At 36.2% G+C, this 21,426-nt stretch overlaps 2 pseudogenes; both read left to right on the top strand.

Annotated features, from left to right (window-relative positions):
- The first annotated feature begins 7,619 nt into the window (after positions 1-7,619).
- On the top strand, positions 7,620-10,992 carry LOC127157922 (calcium-activated chloride channel regulator 4-like; annotated as a pseudogene).
- A 1,337-nt stretch (positions 10,993-12,329) lies between these two features.
- Positions 12,330-19,642, top strand: LOC127157921 (calcium-activated chloride channel regulator 1-like; annotated as a pseudogene).
- The last annotated feature ends 1,784 nt before the right edge of the window (positions 19,643-21,426 follow it).

Genomic DNA, 21,426 nt, shown 5'->3' with positions numbered 1-21,426 from the left:
ATATTAATCATCTTTTAATGCACCTTATTTCGAAATGTACAGAAAAAAAAACATGCTTTCTTGAGTTCTGATTTTCATTTATTCACTGTACTATTTATTACTAATGTCTTATTTTAGTTTGGCTCTAGTTCTGTATTTATTCCAGTTTTTATGTGAAAAGGTTCATGTAACGCAGATTAAAATTTAAGTTGTCGGAAGCATGGTGGTGGTGATGTTGAAGGCGAACGACCGTGCTGTTTGTTTAAGTTTATATATACTAAGTTTAGCTTTTAAGTTCTGGTGCTTTTATTTAGGCTTCAAAATTCATTAAATGTTATTATCTTGTGATGATTATCTTGATGGACAAAACATGTAACTACAGCTGAACTATATTTTTTTGTTGTTGTTGTTGTTGTTGTTGTTGTTGTTGTTGTTGTTGTTTTTTAATTAAGATTATATGCCTTTATTTAGATAGAGGTAGTTTTTGACAGGAAGCAAAGAGGGAAAGAGAGAGAAGGGGGTGGGATCATGAAATGTCCACGAGATGGGATTCAAACTTGGGTCGCCTGCAGCACAATGGCACTATATGTCGACACGCTAACCACGAGGGTATAGGTGGGTATATACTTTTTTTTGCAATAATACGAAAGCCTATGGAAAAATACTATTGGCTTTTTTTTCTAGGCATGTCACTGACATGTTAATGCACTTGGTGCAAAATAACCAAGTACTGTCATTTACTATGTGAATTCAAGGTGCTTGTATTTAAATAATTCCATTTCGTGCAGTTTTATAATTCTAGTCTAGAATAGACTACATCTCAGTAATAAATTATAATTTTGCCTTAACATCCATTACTTTTGTCAGACAGCTTTTAATAATTTCCAAATGCAGCATTGCTTATCCAGTGAAATCAATGAGCTCACAGTATCTCTATACAAATGAACTGACCCAATAGTACATAGTTAAAATTAACTTTAACGCGAGCAAATTGCAAAACTACGGTGACCGGGAGGGGACACCTTCGGTTCACTTAAGTTTGTCATGGCCACGACATATCAACTCGTGGGAACATGATATTATGTCGTGGCCACGAGATATTCATTCGTGGGAACGTCATATCAACTCGTGGGAACTCGTCATATCAATGTCGTGGCCACGAGATCATTTTCTCAAAGTAACGACAACCTTATGTCGTGGCCACGAGATGCTATGTTGAGGAAACGACATGCGCTTCTGGTGGCCACGAGTTTAATGCGTAAACAAACCTGCGTGACCACAGTAACCCAGGATTATCAGAGATAGATTTATTACCATTTTATTTTGAATTAAGGAATTATTATATGAATTATTATAGAAATTAATATACAATATTAAATGATAATATTATGCGATGCTGTCTATGCGAATGTTGTCTATGACATGAACAGCATTCAAAAGAAGTTGATCATTAATAAATATTACATAAAGTATATCAAATAGTCCTACAAACATTTCATGCATTCCACAGTCTTGTAAGTCCATTAACTGATCCTCTTTTTTTCTGTAATATTTGTATCATTCCTTTGTATTCGTTATTTTTTTACCTTAATTTCTATCTCTTTACTTAAAGTTTTGAATGTAAATGATACAGTAAAAATTTGAATATGCTATATGACTGGGATTTTTACTGGAATGCAGTTTAAAGGTTGAATTTGACATATATTCTATTTTATTTCGTCTAATTAATAGACTATCCTATATATTCACGTAGTTTCATTTGTAAATCATTTATCGTCACACACAGGCATAAATAAAATCAAAACTTCTGTCAAAACTTTATTGGCATAATTGTCTACAGTATTTGCAGGCAAAGCGATAACAAATAAATATAAAATATAGCCCTAAGTCACTTACAATTTATTATTAGCCAATTATTATTATTAGGCTATTATTATTTTAATAACTGGTTAAGGCTATATTTTGTTAACGCCTGACAAAATTGAGGGGGGGCCATAGTAATCCGGGATTATCAGAGATAGATTTATTAATATTTTATTTTGAGTTAAGAAATTATTATATTAATTATTATAGAAATGAATACATTATTAAATGATTATATTAACAACAGGGGATGCTGTCTGTGTGAATGCTGTCTGTGCGCGATGCATTCGAAAGAAGTTCATCATTAATAAATATTACCTAAAGTACATCAAATAAAATAGGCCTACAAGATATTTTTATCCAACCTTCTATTAACTGATCGTTTTTTCAGTATTATTATTATTATTATTATTATTAGCCTATTATTTTATTTTCGTTTATGTTCCATCCCTTTACTTAACGTTCTATATGTAAATGCTCCACATATGTTATATGACTGGGATTTTTACTGGAATGCAGTTTAAAGGTTGAATTATATTTTATTTTGTTTCGTCTAATTATATTGTTTCACTGAGGAATGAATCATTCACGTAGTTTAATTTGTAAATGAAAATTAATAAAATTAACCCTAACCAGTTATTAAAATAATAATAGCCTAACCATAATAATAAAAATAGGCTAATAATAATCTATAAGTGACTTAAAAGTGGCTATATTTTTATATTTATTGTGTATGGCTTTGCCTAACGTTCTGTAGGCCCTATATGCTAGTATTTGCTATATTTTGCAAATACTGTAAACGACAATTATGCCAATAAAGTTTTGACAGAAGTTTTGATTGTATTTATGCCTGTGTGTGACGATAAATGATTTACAAATGAACTATGTGAATATATAGGCTAGTCTATTAATTAGACGAAATAAAATAGAATATATGTCAAATTCAACCTTTAAACTGCATTCCAGTAAAAATCCCAGTCATATAGCATATTCAAATTTTTACTGTATCATTTACATTCAAAACTTTAAGTAAAGAGATAGAAATTAAGGTAAAAAAATAACGAATACAAAGGAATGATACAAATATTACAGAAAAAAAAGAGGATCAGTTAATGGACTTACAAGACTGTGGGATGCATGAAATGTTTGTAGGACTATTTGATATACTTTATGTAATATTTATTAATGATCAACTTCTTTTGAATGCTGTCTACATCGCGCATAATATTATCATTTAATATTGTATTAATTTCTATAATAATTAATATAATAATTCCTTAATTCAAAATAAAATGGTAATAAATCTATCTCTGATAATCCCGGGTTACTATGGTCACGCAGGTTTGTTTACGCATTAAACTCGTGGCCACCAGAAGCGCATGTGGTTTCCTCAACATAATAAGACGTGGCCACGAGAAATGGATGTCGTTCCCTCATCATAGCATCTCGTGGCCAGGACATAAGGATGTCCTTACCTCGACAAAATGATCTTGTGGCCACGACATATCACCACGTTCCCACGAATTGATATGTCGTGGCCACGACAAACTTATGTGAACCGAAGGTGTCCCCTCCCGGTCACCGTACAAAACACATCAATGCAGCTGTAATCATAACATCATATATAAAACAATGACAGAGAATATTTAAAACATTAGCTGTTCTATATAGAGACTAGGGATGTAACAATATTAAAATTTCCTATCACGATTATAGTGACCCAAATTCTCATGGTTATCAGTATTTTCACGGTATTGTTAAAATGTATTGAAAATGTTCAAAAAGAACTGTGTATATGACCGCAATATGGTTGTCACTTTAAATTTGTTCTGAACTTGTTACGTGCTTTACGCAGTAGGGGGAGTAACAAAAAAGTAGTCAGAACAGCAGAGTGAAGAGTGAAGATTCATGTTCCTCCTCAGTCCATGAAGATATATACAGAGCTTCCAGTGAACAGTGCCTCGATTCTGCCTAATTTTATGTTAGTACCCTTTGGTAAAGCGGAGCGAGGTATGTGATGTTTACGTATGTTACGTGTTGCAGTTTGTTTCAGAGTCATATGAGCTCGTTTGTACGTATATGTTAATCAGTAAGCTCTGCTTGTAATTAGTAATTTCATATTGTCTTTATCCACTTTATCATTTATTTTACATCTGTTTCTCTGTAAATGTGAACTTTATCTATTGTATTTTTCTATATATGAGTGTATTTATTGGTTTTGTTGTTCCTTTGTGTAGTTTCACGGTGCTACGCAAATTAAAGCTCAATGGCGCTCTTCACGAGCGAAATAAAAAAAGAAGCACCCGTCAGAAACTCTCTGTTTCTCCTATATGGATGCCAAAGGGCAGCTACAAACTGACACATAAATTACTTCAAGTTTTAAATTTAAAATCAACAAACAACAAATAAAATGACTTTTTGTTTGCATAATTACTAAACCAATAACTTAGAATTTAATTTAAACCATTAAATTAAAGCAAACAGCTGAAATCAATGGAGGACCCTGCACGTCCCAAAAGGTCGCTAAAGGGGTACCTTGAGTGTCAAAAAGTGATGCCAAAGAGTTCTGACCAAGTGTCAATATCTGACAGGTTGGGAGTGAGAACGTGTTAACTAAACATAATACAATGATTAATTATAGAAGACAAAACAGTATGTGAAAAGTAGCTATATGACCTACTACTTTGGCTGATATTCTTAAGTGCATATTCAATAGACACTTTATTACCACGTGAGAGGATTTGTGAACACAACTGATGCTGGTAAGTCACATGATAGTATCAGCATGGCAGATGTAATATATCCAAACTGTACGGATACTACACACATTCACAATATATAGAACACACTTTTTAATAGTTGCAAAGTATGCAAGTTGCCATTTCAGTTTCAGATGCCACTACAGCACAAATAAGGTGCTGCAGGAAATGCAATGGAATGTCTTATCAGAGCCTTATTTTATGGGTTGAGCGCAGCACAGCAGGTGATTTCCTGTGCAATGATAGTCATGTGAAGTGAAATAAAAAGCTTTTGATCCAACTCACTGCCCCCATGACATAATGTATTGTTTTATAAGACATAATTACATTGGTATTATTCAGTCCATTCCAGTACAGGACGTTCTATCTGTGAACAGTCATTTTAAGTTAATTTTTGACTTGACATTGTTCAAAATGAGCTTGAGGAGTTGGTGTTCATCTAAACTGTTAAATCGGTGTTTGTCTTATTATGGATGTTGCTGTTGTCCACCTCTACTGGAATGAAACTAGATGGAAATGGTTATGCTGATGTTATAATCACAATCAGTTCAAACATACCACAGGTGGCTCATCAGTAAAATCAGTGTGAATATATATGTTTTTGTCTATTTACAGTTTATCTCAATCGATGTAACAAATTTCTCCAAACTCAGGTCACTGTTCTGAGACCAGTTAACACAGTGAGCTGAACACTTAATTGAAAAAGTAATTGAACACTGAAAACTTAATTGTCCTAAACAAATTTGTACATTTTTGATTAATTTCATACAAATTACAAATCATGCAAATAATTTTCTCAAAACAATGTGCACAAATCTCTAAAAAGTTTTCACAATAGTTAATGCAACCAACCAATACTTTAAAATATCTGAACAAGGGTTTTACACAAATCACAAGCATGTATGCACCACAACAACCAAAACTCTGTAATTTGTCATTCTATCAAATTAACATGCTATATTTTCTATTGGCCCTAAACTAATAACTACTCAGTCACAACACTCAACACAGGAAATGCAGTTTTCCTAATTGTTTACATATTTATCACAACTGCTTTAGACTAGAGTAAGGATAAGGGTAAGCATAAGGGAAAGTATACAAAGAGCAAGAACAAATATGCAAATAATAATAATAATAATAACAATTAAATAAAAATAGAGGAGTGGTGGAGTGGGTAGAGAAAGGGCTGTAGTGAGACAGAAGATGAAGAGTCGAACAGGTAGAAAGAAATTAGCAGAGAGGAGGATGTGAGAAAAGAGAAAAGGACAAGGAAAGGTAGAAGAGATGAGTAGAGAGGAGGGCATTTGTGCAGTGCAAAGTAAAGAGGAGAAACTGCAAGCAGACATGGACAGAGAGAAAGTGGACAGCAGGGTGGAAGGGGCAGAAGGATTAGATGAATTTTAAATCAAATGTCCAGTCTACTTTGACCGAAAGCCCAGTGGATAAACAATCTGTTAACAGTCCTTCCTGTTACGCCCCCTTCAACAGTATCTATTGTCCCAAGCGACCCAGTTGCCTCCACATCAGCCATGGGACTGTGCGACTGACCTCATAGCGGTTAAACCAGTGCCCCATGAGCAAGATTTATCCACTCTCCATCCCTGAACAAAAGGCCATGTAGGAATACTTTGGGGAGGCTTTACAACAATGCTACATCTGCCCATCAAAGTCCCCTGCTGCTTCAAGCTTTAAGATTCTTTTTTGTGGCTTAAATGGATGGAGGCTATAGAGCTCTCAACAAGATAACCGTTAAATTATGCTATCCACTTCCCCTCATCCCAGCAGCTCTGGAACAGTGCTGTGGTGCTGCCATATTCACCAAGTTGCATGCTGTCACCAAGAGGCTTCATCTACACACAGACAAATATGAGTTATGATGGATTGCTGAAACCAGCCACTTTAAACATTCCAGGAAATGCATAAGTATGATAACGTTTATGAACCAGTTATTTAATATGTTTATAGTTCAGACCATAAACATTTATAATTGTAACACAATAAAATGCATTTGGGCCAAGAGCCCAAATGACGATTCAGCTGATACACTTACAGTAAACCATTACTGATATGCTTTTACTTTCTTATGTTTAGTAGCATGGGGACTGGAAGTAGCCTACAGTATCCAAACTAAAACACATCAGTCTTTCACTATAACAGCAACAAGTCATGCAGCATGTGCTGATGTTTCACCTATCATTGTCAAAACCTATAAATATAAACCAGCAGATAAGTGATGGCACTAAGCCCATGATATTGTTTGCTGAGGTTAGTCAGAATTACAGGCCTGTAATACAGTTTTTTACAATTGTTAAGACACATTTTGAATAATAAAGTCACAAAACTCTTCACACAGTTCTCCTAACCATCTTTTAATTTGGCACTGCAGTCCATTTCACATTCAAAATGCCAAACACTTAATGTCTCAAATCAACTAATTTATACAGAATATTAGCAAAGGTTTTCACTGGCCAGACACACTTTATCACTCATAACACAACAACCTAAAAAACACTAACAGCAGGTAGCACTATACAAGGATTTCTTTTGTAAAATTTCCTTACTGTTTATAATTGACAGCAGTATATGTTACTGTCACATTTCTGTTCTGTGCAGTTTTATTTTGGTTTCTCTGTATTTATGTTTTCTTGCATTAATTCCTTGCTTAATCTGTTTCCTTAATTTATTTGTCTCTGTGGTTGTTAATTAGCACCACCTGTTCTGTTTCTTCCTGATTGCCTTCTCCACAGCATTTAAGCCCTCTGTTTCCCTTAGTACTCTGTCTGGTATTGATTTGAATATGTTGGTTTGTGGATTTACGTTTGTACTACTCCTGCCCTGGTGAAAAAAACAGCATATGCTGGTAGGTATGTTTTGATGCTGGAATGCTGGTTAGGTAGGTTTTGATGCTGGTTTAAGATGGTCCTTTGCTGGTTTATGCTGGTCCTTTGCTGGTTTTTGCTGGTCATGTTGCTGGTCAAGGACCAACCTTGACCCTTTTTTCTTCAAATCTATGAATCTATTTAAAGTGGTGCTATTATAAGCACATTAGCTTTTAGCAAGAGTGCAGCTAATGCACTGACAGTAATGGCAGAACGCACTGGTAGGTGATATCAACACACTTAATAACTCAGAGAATATCACACAACAACTGGTTCATTATCTAATGTAAAAATGTTTCATGATGAAAATAGGAGGAAAAATTCATATATGCCAGTGATGAATTGACCTCCAACCAGTTAATGGACGCATTTGCTTCACTTACATTGTCAACTGGAGATTACACAAAGGAGCCAGTTCAGGTTTGTCAAAGTTTTGCTCATTGTCTATGATACATTATTCTGAGAGTGTTATAGATATATGTACTTCAGTAATAATCATTTTCATCATTCCTTTAGCTAGAGAGTGGACCAAAACATGTGATTGGTTCAATGGGACAGTATCAGTAGATCTGATCAGACTGTTGGGAACAAAACCAGCTTTGTAATAATTTATCAAATAAGATTTCCAAGCATTTACATACAGTCACCAAGTGGCTCATTCTACACTCAGACAAATATGAGTCATGATGGATCGCTGAAAGCAGTCACTTTAAAAGTTCCAGGAACTGCTGAGATATGATCATCTTTATCAACAAGTTATTTATTAAGTTATTTATTTATTAGAATTCAGATCATAAACGTGAAAAAAAAAAAAAATAATAATAATAAAATATGTTCAACAACAGCTTAGGACTTGACTTAGGAAAGAGTTGAGCTACACTTTTTTACACTTAAATAAAACACCCAGAAAGACCTTAATATAACCATTTACTTAATCTTTATTGCTTTTACTATCTTGTGTTTGGTAGCCTGGAGATTGGAAGTACAGTATCCAAACTACAATACTTCAGGCTTTCACTATAACAGTAACGAGTCAAGCGGCACAAGCTGATGTTCCCCCCTATCATTGTCAAAACACGCATGAACCAGCGGTTCAGTGATGGTACTAAACCCATGATAGTGTTTGTGGAGGTTAGTCAGAATTACAGGCCTGTCATAAATACTTAAGTGTGGGCTACTCTGGAGTCGGAAAATGGGCCTGTAAAAACATTACAACTGCTGGACAATGATGCAGGTAAATTACCCATAATTCTTGTCCCAAGTGTGCACTCAACTTAAAATGTAAATAAACAATACGGTACATTTCAAACTTGTGCCCAAATAAATAAGAGATCCATCTTTTACAGGAGCTGATGCTTCTCAAGGTGATGGAATCTATTCCAGATATTTCACAAAGATGGTAAATGGGAGAAGCAGCTTGAAAGTAAGAGTCAAAAATCAAGATGGACAAATCATATTTGCTTTCCCAAAAAGAGTGGCGCCCCATACGTATCTGGATATGTGATAGATGGTAAACCCGGAGATCAATATCAGTCTTTGATGACTTTGCACAGTGTCCCAAATAACCCATTTTGTCAAGTGAAGTGAACATCAACAAATTCAGAACAGAATGAATCAGTGTTTTGAACAAATTGTTTGAGTGAATGATTCAGTGACTCACTCATAAAGACACTTGTATCAACAACATAAAGAGTCACTGAATTAACCCTTAAATGCTTGACTGTTTCGCCAATCACTTTTACATATTCGGGCCTTTGCGACCTGGACTTACAGTATATATCCAGCACGGATGGATCTCTGCAATAGCAAAAGACTCTCTTGATATTTTAAAAACAATTGATGGATCTCTAACTGCTGCAATAGCAAAAAACTCTCTTGATATTTTAAGAACAATTACAGGAGAATAAAATAAAGCATATTTCCTTACTTTTTGAAACTTGGAAGAGTTCAATTTGAGCAGATGACTTTACCATCGCCATTATTGTTAAAGCACACTTTGGCTGCAGCTGTGAGCGCGGTGAAGCATGGGAAAGATAATCCAGGGTGTAGTGCAACAGTCTATGTAAAGGCTAGGTGGTGGGGATCGGAACGAAGATCAGGACCAGACTCGTGACAGCTGGCAGCTTATTCACCACATCCACCATCAACTGACAGTGACATTTATATTTTATTGCATACAGTAATTGCTCTGCAGTAAAGCCATTCAAACCAATTCAAATTTTGCTGATGATGTTCTTTTGTTTTATGCCTGTGATAATTGCGAGTAAAACATTATCAAACATGTCATTATTGTCTATCAAAGAGTGCCATCTTGATGACTAAAGGTGAATTGCATGTATTTAGTCATCAGATATTTACATATTTTTGCACATGAAAAATATACACTATTACACACATAAGGTCTCTAGCAACCCTATATATTTTTTACAAAAAAAAAAAATGACTTTCTTTTACATTTTATGATTTTTTTTTCTTGTTTTATTGTTCATAATGAATAGATTGAGGAATAGTAAGAAAGCTGTTGCCAAACTTTAAAAAATGAAAGAGGGAGAGGGTACTAAATGACGTCCCGGGTTGCTAAAGACCCGAGGTATGCGTTTAAGGGTTAATGCACAAACTGGGACTAAATGTTTTATGAAAGACAATATAATTAGCTATAAAGCTGTTTACAGAAAACAATTCAGACAGAACCAAGCAGATTCAAGTGGTTCTCAAACATTTCCTTAACCAGATCATGGAGATGTATCCAAATGGTTCCTCTAATTTCAGGTGAAGTGCAGCTTCACCTGAAAGCCTACAGTTTCTGAGGAACCACTTGAGGTTGGAAGCTTCACCAGAACAGCCACCGGAGAGGGTTTTGTGGTGACTCTTTCAGGCCCTCCACCAAATTTCCCTCCTGACAGAATCACAGATCTGAGTGCTGAGATCCAGGAGGACACTGTGCTTCTCACCTGGACAGCTCCTGGTGAGGACCTTGACCAAGGGACAGGTAACGCATACAATTACTATAACAGTATTTTTCAGTTTTTTAACACATTTTAATTTCTTCACTGACAAAATTGAAGTTGTTTTAAAGTTCATTGTGAAATCATGAAATAATGTATCTTTAAATGTCTTGCATTGCATGTTTCTTTCCCTTAAGTTAAATCCTACGAAATCAGGTTGATATGTTTCGAGACAGCTTCACCAATGGCCATGCAGTCAACACATCTGCTATCTCACCTCAGGAGGCTGAATCAGTTGAACAGCATTCATTCTATCTGGGTTTTCCAATCCAAAATGGCACCACACTCTTCTTTGCAGTTCAGTCACAGGATGAACAAAACAAAAAATCTGAAACATCCAACACTGCTCAAGCTTCTAAGATCCTCCCTGCTCCAAAACCCCCAGGAATATCAAACCCAGACATTGACCTGACAGTTCTTGTCATTTCTGTGTGTGTGGCAACAATCATATGCTTTATTGTTGCTGTAATCACATGGGCAGTTAGTCACAGGAATTCCTCTGCCTGAAGCAACAACTACGTTCTACAATCTGATGTAAACATATGTCCTTAATCAATCCTTATGCCAAGTGTGAACGTAACTATGTACATCCAATAGCTTTAGAACATAAAAATGAATACAAACATTTATGTACCACAAAGGGCATGTATTAAACTTGCACTGTGATGATTCAAAGCATATTTAAAACACTTTTAGGTTAATTTGTTTTTTTGGATTTCAATATTTATGCCCAGGTAAATCTGCATAATGCAGATAATAATAAAATTAGAATAATAGTAAATAAAACTGTTCTATAACAAGCTGTTTGTATTGATGGAGTTTGTTCTTGTAGCTACTGTACATAAACATAAGGGGGAGCCACTATGATGTTTTACATTCATCAGCCACAGATCAACAGCTCCAACAATCAGCTTCTTCATTTTTAGTTATTTAATGAAATGTGCATGACAATTGAAACACAGACCAGACCATTGTTTGCATGTTTTATTATTTATTAGTGAATGGCAAGATAACTATATCACAATGAAGAAGTGTTTGTTGAGGTTATAAAATGCTGCTTTGCTTTCCGAAAAGATGACATAATCCTTAAAGGAATAGTTCACCCAAAAATGTGAACTAGTGTTTTACTTCATTAAGTTAACTGATGGACTGGAGCCATGTGGAATACTTGTGGATTGTTGTTATGTTTTTATAAGCTGTTTGGACTCTCATTCTGATGGCACTCATTTATTCCAGATGATCCATTGGTGAGCAAGTGTTGTAATGCTAAATTTCTTTAAATCATCATCTTTTCCAATGAAGAAACTCATCTACATCTTGAAAGGCTGGTTTGAACAACTCCTATAAGACCAATTAATTTATTTTAAAAGCACTAGATTTGCACAATCAGTCCAGGGGAGTGACTTTGGCTAATAGTCTCTAATGTTTTTTGCACTTTGAACCTTGTCATGGCAATAATGACAAAAACAGTTCCAAGAAATATAGGTCAAGATTCCATTTTATAGTTGTTTTCAAGTACTGTGTTTTAACTTAAGTAATAAACACACATTCAACCTGTGATGGTGGCGAGACAATAAAAACACTGAACACTGTTTTACATTCGCTCTCTGAGCCCATATCAATATGCTGCAACAGGACATACAGGCCTGCTGTTAACAGTGTAATTACTAAGTAAACTAATTAAGAGTTAGCCTTACATTTTTAGCCTACATCATGTAGCTACAGACCAGTCAGAGTTCCCATGATCAGTGGGCACATAAGCATCATAACTGGACCATGGAGCAGTGGAAGAGGGTTGCCTTGTCTGATAAATTGTGTTTTCTTTTAGATCAGGTGGATGGTCCATGTGCATCATTTACCTAGAGAAGAGCTGGCAGCAGATGCACTACAGGAAGAAGGCTGGCTGGCAGAAGCTGTGTTATGCACTGGTCAATGTTCTGCTAGGAAACCATGTATCCTGCATTCATACCACCTACCTAAAGATTGCTGCAGGCCACGTAAACCCCTTCATTTAAACAGTGTTTTCTGATCCCTTTCTCTTCCAGCAGGATAAAGCACCTTGCCACATTGCAAAACATTGTTCAGGAACCATTTAAGAAACATCAGAAATGGCACTTTTGCACCACATAGTTCCAGCATGGTGAAGAACCAATTTCCCGTTTTCCTGGTTGCATTCACACTGACAGCAGAAACTCCGAAGCAGCCAACAGCAATACTTAGGCAGAGGGTTTTAATATTGTAGCTGATCATGTACATCTTATGTTTCAAATGGACAACTGATCCTGCATGACATTAAACCATATACCCACTTATCACTGATCAGGACTTTAAAAGTTCCAGGAACTGCACAGGTGTGTGCTCAACGTACTCAAGATTTCGTTAACTTTCCTAAAACTTTTCATGAATTATTCATTTAATAATATTATTAGCCTGGGGACTGGAAATATGCTAACAATTTGCTAAAATGCTTACAAAAACAAAATTATATTTTTGCAGAACGTAAAATCTTACAGATCATTAAGATGGACCTATATTGTGTTTATCATGTAGGAATCTGTGGACTGAGTATAATTTCCTAATTATTCAGTTTGGGTTTAGCCCCAGACCAGAGTCGAGAGATGGCTCTAGCCCCAGACTAGAGTAGAGAGAGAGACTCTGTTCCCACATTCGGCCCAAAGAGGGCTCCTGTTCCCAGGATCAGCCCAGAGAGGGCTCCTGATCTCACGTTCAGCCCAGAGAGGGCTTCTGATCCCAAGTCAAGTCGAGAAAGTGACTATATTTCCAAGCACAGCCCAGAGAGGGCTGCTGTTTTTATGTCCGGCCCAGAGAAGGCCACAGATCCCGAGTTCAGCCCAGAGAGGGCTCCAGTTGCCAAGTCCGGCCCGAAGAGGGCTCTAGTTCCCAAGTCCAGCCCAGAGAGGGCTGCAGTTTCCAAGTCCAGCCAAGGGTTGAAGCCAAGGCCATGGGGGCTGTTCTGCCATGGCTTCCTGTGCTACCTGCTCCGCCATGGCTCCCCGAGCTCCCTGCTCCACCATGGCTCCCTGGACTGCCTGCTCTGCCATGGCTTCCCGAGCTCCCTGCTCCGCCATGGCTTCCAGAACTCAGTGCTCCACCATGGCTCTCTTGACTGCCTGCTCCGCCATGTAAATTTACAGCAAATTTTTTGGGTGAACTATTCCTTTAATATGTAGTTAATGACTATGCAATATAAACAGAGAGGACTGCATATTCATGTAAAACAGGAATAAAAGTATTAGTGCAGTAAACTTTCTGCTCTATGGCACTGTGATTACATGTTGTTTCCTGATTGTTTCCTGAAAGAAATTTGATTGAAACCATCAGTCCATGCCAGTAAAGGACTTTTCTTATCCATGACCTTACTCATTAAGGTTAAATTTTGACTTGACATTGTTCAAAACAGGGTTCAGGAGTTACTGTTCATCTAAACTCAGAAGCTATGGACTCACGAACGGTGTTTGTCTTATTATGGATGTTGTTGTTGTCTACCTCCATTGGAATCAAACTAGATGGAAATGGTTATGTTGATGTTGTCATTGCAATCAGCTCCAGAGTACCACAGGATGACATGCTTATTGATAAAATCAAGGTGAATATGTTACATTTCAAATTACAGTATAATTATTTTTGTATGCATCACTTTACTTTTATTCTCCCAGGAAATGGTCACTGAAGGGTCGTTTTACCTTTATGATGCATTGGATGAAAAGTCTATTTCAAAGAAGCTACAATACTAGTCCCATCCCACTGGAACAGTACAGATTTTACCAGAGCAAGAACAGAGTCCTTTAAAAAGGTACAGAGAATTAAGCGTTTTTATCTTATTAGATATTAATGTTCACAAATATATTACTTCACTAGCATAGGAACCATTTCTATGTTGAATGCAGGCCCAAATAAAAATTGATTATGCTAATTCAGCATACAGTGTTGAACCCTATACTAATCAGTATGGTGAATGCAGAGCTGAGGGAGAGTACATTCATTTCACCCCTGACTTCCTCCTGAATGACATTTTTATTTATCTTTATGGATCAAGAGGTGAACATTGTTTATACACTTTACATGAAATAAGAGGCTGGAAAGGTTTATTAATGCAGCAGTCTGGATGTTTTATTCGTTTGTTTTATTTGTTGTTTATTTGCAGGAAGGGTCTTGGTGCATGAATGGGCTCATCTGAGATGGGGCGTTTATGATGAATACAGTAAAAAAAAAGCCATTCTACTACTCTAACGGCCATATTGAAGCAACAAGGTCATAAACCTTTAACAAAAAGAAAGCATATTATTAAATTCTCCTTGGAAAATTATGGTAACACTTTACAATATGGGTGCACAAATATGCATAAATTCATGCTTAACTAATGCAGAGATAATCATGAGTTAATATATAACTCATAAAGAACTAAACCATTTGTTAATAATCACTACATCAGCATAAAAATGAACGTTCTATATAATTCATAGATTCATAGAAGTAATCAATGAATTGTTATTAGTTAAATGTGTCATAATGTATTAATTCCCTAATAACTTATTTTATGAACTAATAGTGTAAAGTCATGTGTTAATTACCACAATGGGTTAAAGCCATGCATTTCAAATTCTAGTTTTCTGCTTTAAGTAATCATTAGCTAATGATTTGCAAATGTATCATTATGTTATGACTTTACTTGTTGAGGCACAGAACTATTAACTAATTGTTAAGTAACATGTCATTGTTGTTATGGATTTAGAATTAATTAGTTCTGTGTCTCAACAAGTAAAGTCATAACATAACAATACATTTGCAAATCATTAGCTAATGATTAATTAAAGCAGATAACTGGAAGTTGAAGTACATAGCTATGACCACTGTAGTTATTAACATATGAATTTACATCATTAGTTAATAAAATAAGTTATTAGGGAACTAATACATTATAAAACATTTAACTAATGACAATTTATTGATTACTTAATCTACGAATCATATAGAATGTTCATTAGTTGCTGATGTAGTAATGATTAATAAATGGTTTAGTTCTTCATGAATTATACATTAACTTGTAATTATCTGTGCATTCATTAATCATAAATCAATTCATATTTGTGCACCCTTATTGTAAAGTGTTACCGAAATTATCTCAACATTTGAATTCCTGCATTTCTTTAGGTGTAGCAAAAACATTGAAGGTCAGTTTTATGAGGTTACTGCTGGAGGATCTCTTCAACCGTGTCATATAGATCCACAAACTTCACTACCTACTGATGGGTGTACATTTCTTCCAGACAGAAATCAAATCACAAACAGCTCCATAATGTTCCTTCCGAGTCTGGATCCTGTAAGTATTGACTGTACATCTGCCCACAAATGAATATTTCTACTTACAGTATATAACAAATTTCATCTACAAATTGACAACATTCTTGAGTTTTAGTAACCGTTTTAGTCATGCAGGGATAGATTTATGGATTGGATCACTCAGGGCAAGCCCTCATCAGGCATGAGGAAGTACACATATTATAGTCTTAATATAACTTCAGAGATGATTTTTTTATACACTACAGTGTAAACAAGTGACGGAATTATGGTCAGAACCATTACAACATATGCATTATTTATTCATGTTGCTATCCATTGTTGGGATATACCTGCTGTACTCATTCTCCAAAACTGTGCTCAAGTTTGTCATAAACACAGAAAATAAGTCACAAACAAAAAGAGTACTTTTCTGTTATTTGAGATGATTTTTGTGTTTAATACACTTTTGCTATGAATTAGACTTATCACATTCTTAATAATAATCTAAGCAATGGATAATAAATGCTGTCAGCATAACGATTCAAAAAAATCACAGAGTGAGAATATAAGCAGTTAATTTGCTCACTAACCAAGATATCCTACAAAGATGTGCTTTTTAAGAGGTAGACGTATTAAGTCATTAATTATATTCAATTTATTTACAGCCACTTGGCTGTACCTCATTTCCACTGATGTTTCACTTTAGCATGTTTGTTCAGATTTGTTTTGTTGTGTTAAATGTTCATACCATAATTGTAGCATGTGGGTGATTAATATTAATATTTGAAAAAATAATTATTTGCCTTTGAAACTTGTCTTCTGGGTCCATCAATGCATATTTGGTGGCAAAGTTAATTTAAAATGAAAATCCTATTTTCAGGTGACTGCATTTTGTCGTGAAAATGAGCACAATTATGAAGCTCCAAACATGCAAAATATAAAATGTGGCAAAGCAACATGGACTGTAATATTTGTGGATTCTGTGGACAGTGCCGCCCTTCGTTCTCTGAAACCACTGGAGCTCCCTCCATCACCACCATCTTTCAAAGTTGTGCAGCAGAAGGAGCGGGTCCTTTGCCTCATCCTTGATGTCTCAGGAAGCATGGCAGTATGTAATAACAGACATTAACTTCATCTAAAAACAAAGATGCTACCATGATAACCTTTTTATGTCACCAGTGATTCAAAATTAGTTCAAGAAATAATTGTGAAACTTGTTATCCCCTTCCCTAACACATTTTCTAGGGCTCTAGAATTCTTCTACAGCAACAGGCTGCCACACATTTCCTGCGGAACATCATTGACGATCAAACCAGGGTTGGAATTGTAACCTATAGTACTTTTGCTTCTACTCTGAGCCGCTTGACTACTATTGACAGTGACACCACAAGAGAGAATCTGATCAAATTGTTGCCAAAAGTAGCTAACGGAGAGAAAAACATGTGCTTGGGCCTTGCAGAAGGCCTACAGGTACCATATTACTAGTATGCATCTTGTATGCTTGTGATGTATAAAGAATTTAAAGCTATTTCAGTTTCAGTGATTCTTTTTTTCTTCAAATCCATCAGGTACTTCAAGAGGACAATGGGGATGTATTAGGAGACGAAATCATCCTCCTGTCTGATGGTCAAGCAACAGACAACATTGCTGGTTGTGTTCCATCTGTAATACAAAGCGGTGTCATTATAAGCACAATAGCACTTGGTAGGAATGCAGATAATGCACTGTTAGTAATGGCAGAACGCACTGGTAAGTGATATCAGACTTAACACTTTATCTGTCCCAGAGTATATCATATAACACTAGCACCAGTTTATCATCCAATGAAAAATTGTTTCATGATAAAAACAGGAGGACAATTTATCGTAGCCAATGATGACTTGACCTCCAACCAGTTAACTGATGCGTTTGCTTCACTTTCATTATCAACTGGAGATTACACAAATGAACCAGTTCAGGTTTGGCAAGCTTTCACTCACTCTGAAAGTGTCATCAGTATTATGAGTATTTTAATGACATTCATTTTTATCACTCCTTTAGCTAGAAAGTGCTGGAGCAAGAACATCTGATTGGTTCAATGGGACAGTATTAGTGGATCCGACTGTTGGGAAGAAAACCAGCTTTGTAATAATTTATGAAAAAATTTTTCCTAGCATTTACATAAAGTCACCAAGTGGCTCAATCCACAGTCAGACAAATATGATTCATGATGGATCACTGAAAACAGTCACTTTGAACATTCCAGGAACTGCAGAGGTATGACAACCTTTATCAAGATTTATTGTGCTTATACTGTAGTTAAGACCATAAACATGTAAACATGTATTTGTAAAGCAGTAAAGGAGTCTGGGCCAAGAGAGTTATATAAACATAATAAAAATATGTTCAAAAACAACTTCTACTAAGACTGTGGAGGAGTTTATCACTGATGATTCTTTTGATACACTTGCAGCAAACTCGTATTGATCTGCCTTAACAATCTTGTGTTTGGTAGCCTGGGGATTGGAGGTACAGTATCCAAACTACAACACTTCAGGCTTTGACTATAACAGCAACGAGTCATCCGACATGTGATGATGTTCCCCCTATCACTGTTAAAACCCACATGAACCAGCAGTCCAGTGACGGCACTAAACCCATGATAGTGTTTGCTGAGGTTAGTCAGAACTACAGGCCTGTAATAAATGTTGATGTGATGGCTACACTTGAGTTGGAAACTGGGTCTGTGCATACATTACAACTGTTGGACAATGGAGCAGGTAAATTACCCATAATTCTTGTTCCAAGTGTGCGCTCAACTTAAAATATTAATAAATAAACAGAAATGTTTCTGTCCAGTGTGTGCCCAAATAAATCAGAGATCCATCTTTTACAGGAGCTGATGCTTTCAAAGATGATGGAATCTATTCCAGATATTTCACACAGATGGTAAATGGGAGAAGCAGCTTGAAAGTAAAAGTGAAGAATCGAGATGGACAAACAAGATTTGCTGCCCAAAAAAAGAGTGGCACCCCATACGTACCTGGATATGTGGTAAACTGTAAACTCTTGAGATCAGTATTTTGGAATAATCTCAATGGTGTCAGACACATCTAATATAATGCACTTTAAATAACTGTTCTATTAATGACAGTATAATTAGCTATAAAGTTGTATGGAGAAAAGACATTCAGACAGAATCAAGCAAAATTCAGGTTGTTCCTCTAATTTCAGGTGAAGTGCAGCTGAACCCTCCAAAGTCTCCAGTTTCTGAGGAACCACTTGAAGTTGGAAACTTCACCAGAACAGCCACCGGAGAGAGTTTTGTGGTGACTCTTTCAAGCACAACTCCACCAAATTTCTCACCAAACAGAATCACAAATCTGAGTGCTGAGATCCAGGAAGGAACCGTGCTCCTCAGCTGGACAGCTCCTGGTGAGGACCTCGACCAAGGCACAGGTAACGCATACAACTAGTATTTAAAACACAAGATTCATTTCTTTAACATCTTCACTAACAATATATCATAAAATCAATCATGAAAGTATATTTTATTATACTGCACAGTATGTTTCTTTCCCTTTAAGCTAAATTCTATGAGATCAGGTGGAGCTTTGACCATGATACGCTTCGAGACAACTTCAGCAATGGTCATGCAGTCAACACAGCTGCTGTCTCACCTCAGGAGGCTGGATCAGTTGAACAACATTCATTCAATCTCAGTTTCTCAATCCAAAATGGCACCACACTTTTCTTTGCAGTTCAGTCGGAGGATGAACAAAATGCAAAATCCGAAACCTCCAACATTGCTTAAGCTTCAAAGATCCTCCCTGCTCCAAAACCTACAGGAATATCAAAATATCAAGTTCTTGTCATAACTAAACAGGAACAAATGACTAATGCACTATTAACATTCAAGTAACTACTATTAACTAACAAGAAACTCTGATTAACGAATCAGTAAGTCATAGCACTCAGTTGAACATGGTAGTTCACTATTAGCTAATCAGGAACTACTATTTTTATTTTTTTTTCATATCTCTCAGAGAACTACTAAGAACTACTATATACAGGTTCATAATTAATGTAAATAATGCAAAATGTATAATTAATTCTAAAGTGAAGATCATGGTAACCCATTAGTAATGACTCAGGTAATACCAGATACTTCAGACGGAATTATTAATTATGTGGATTTGTGTTCTAAAGTGAAGATCATGATAACTCCTTAGTAATGATTAAAGTCATTAAAAACTATTGAGGTTTTTGTAAGGTTCTGGATAGTTATACTTCCAATGGCTTTGGTAACATTTGAGTCGTTACTAGTGGGTTACCATGATCTTCACTTCAGAATATTAAGTGTTACTACATACTTCTAATTCCTTTAGAAGTATGTAGTAACACTTGAGTCATTACTATTAAAAACCTTATACCTCAATAGCTTACATTGATTTCAGTCATTACTAGAGAGTTATCATGATCTTCACTTTAGAACACGTATCCAAAAAATTAGTAATTCCTTGTAAAGTATTTGGTATTATCTGAGTCATTACTAGTGGGTGTAGCGAATTTTAGCTCAAAGGGAAATGTATATAAATAATTACAATTAATTATGATTAATTACAATTACTTATATCAGCTGCCAGTAGTAACTGTAGCAGAATCAATTTTCCATCAACTAATCTGTTCGCTCAGCGAACATTCAGTATAATCTTTATATCAACTCTAAGAAATGATATTTTCTTGGCCACAGAAAATAACTTTCTTAAAGTACCATTGCATTAGAGCATGTAGCTCGAATCGGAATCGTAAAGGGACATTAATTTGCAAGGCAGAATCAGAATCAAAACTCGTGTAATTTGTGCACAATAGTTGAACAAACAAACATGAAATCACTCATACATGGGGGAATGGTCAGTGAGAAGCAGTTAGAGAGAGAGACAAGGAAATGAAGCTATGAAAAAAAAAAGTCAGTTAACCACCTACTGTGAAACCATCAGTGCTGTCTACAGCTTATACTAAACCTCTGTATGTTTAGTTAAGTGTACGATACTTGCATTGCCTTGGTCGTCGAACAAGGGTCCAAATGCAGTCTCTGAAAGTCTTGGTGGTTTGAAGCAGTGGTGGTTTTGGAATTGCAATCACGTTCTTCCGGGTCTGAAGAGTGATGAATTCCAAAGATGTCCTGACTCGTTGGTGACTGGGAGTTTCTTCCCATGTGAAAAGTGAAGAAGAACCAAGAGCTGAGAGGGACTCAGCTGAAGTCCTGTGATCTTTGGGGAATGGAAAGACAAGGCCGCAAGGCCTGGCGCGTGCTTAGGGAAGTCCTGAAGAGTTCTAGCTCATCTTCTTAGGTTCTGAAAGAACCACTGACTGACTGAGGCGAGTCATGAAGATGAATTCCAGAGTCGAGTGGAAGTGTCTGGCTCTTTGTGGTCGAGAGCCACAGCTCTGAATGTTGGGCCTGTCGGGCCCGCCAGGCACGCCCTGTGCCGGCTCAGGCTCCCCGTGGGTTCCTCCACACGGGCAGCAATCGGAAGATGTTGCAGACGAGTGAGAAAGTGAAGAAGAGAGCGAAGAGAGAGGGGTCGATGCCTTTAAACTCTCTGGAGGCTGTGCCTCCAGGAGGTCCATGAACCAATGGTAACTTTCACCTTTGGA

The sequence above is a fragment of the Labeo rohita genome, unplaced genomic scaffold, assembly GCF_022985175.1.
Source record: "Labeo rohita strain BAU-BD-2019 unplaced genomic scaffold, IGBB_LRoh.1.0 scaffold_1257, whole genome shotgun sequence".
Lineage (NCBI taxonomy): Eukaryota > Metazoa > Chordata > Actinopteri > Cypriniformes > Cyprinidae > Labeo > Labeo rohita.
The sequence above is the reverse complement of the archived record's forward strand: the minus strand, read 5'-3'. Positions and strand labels throughout refer to the sequence as shown.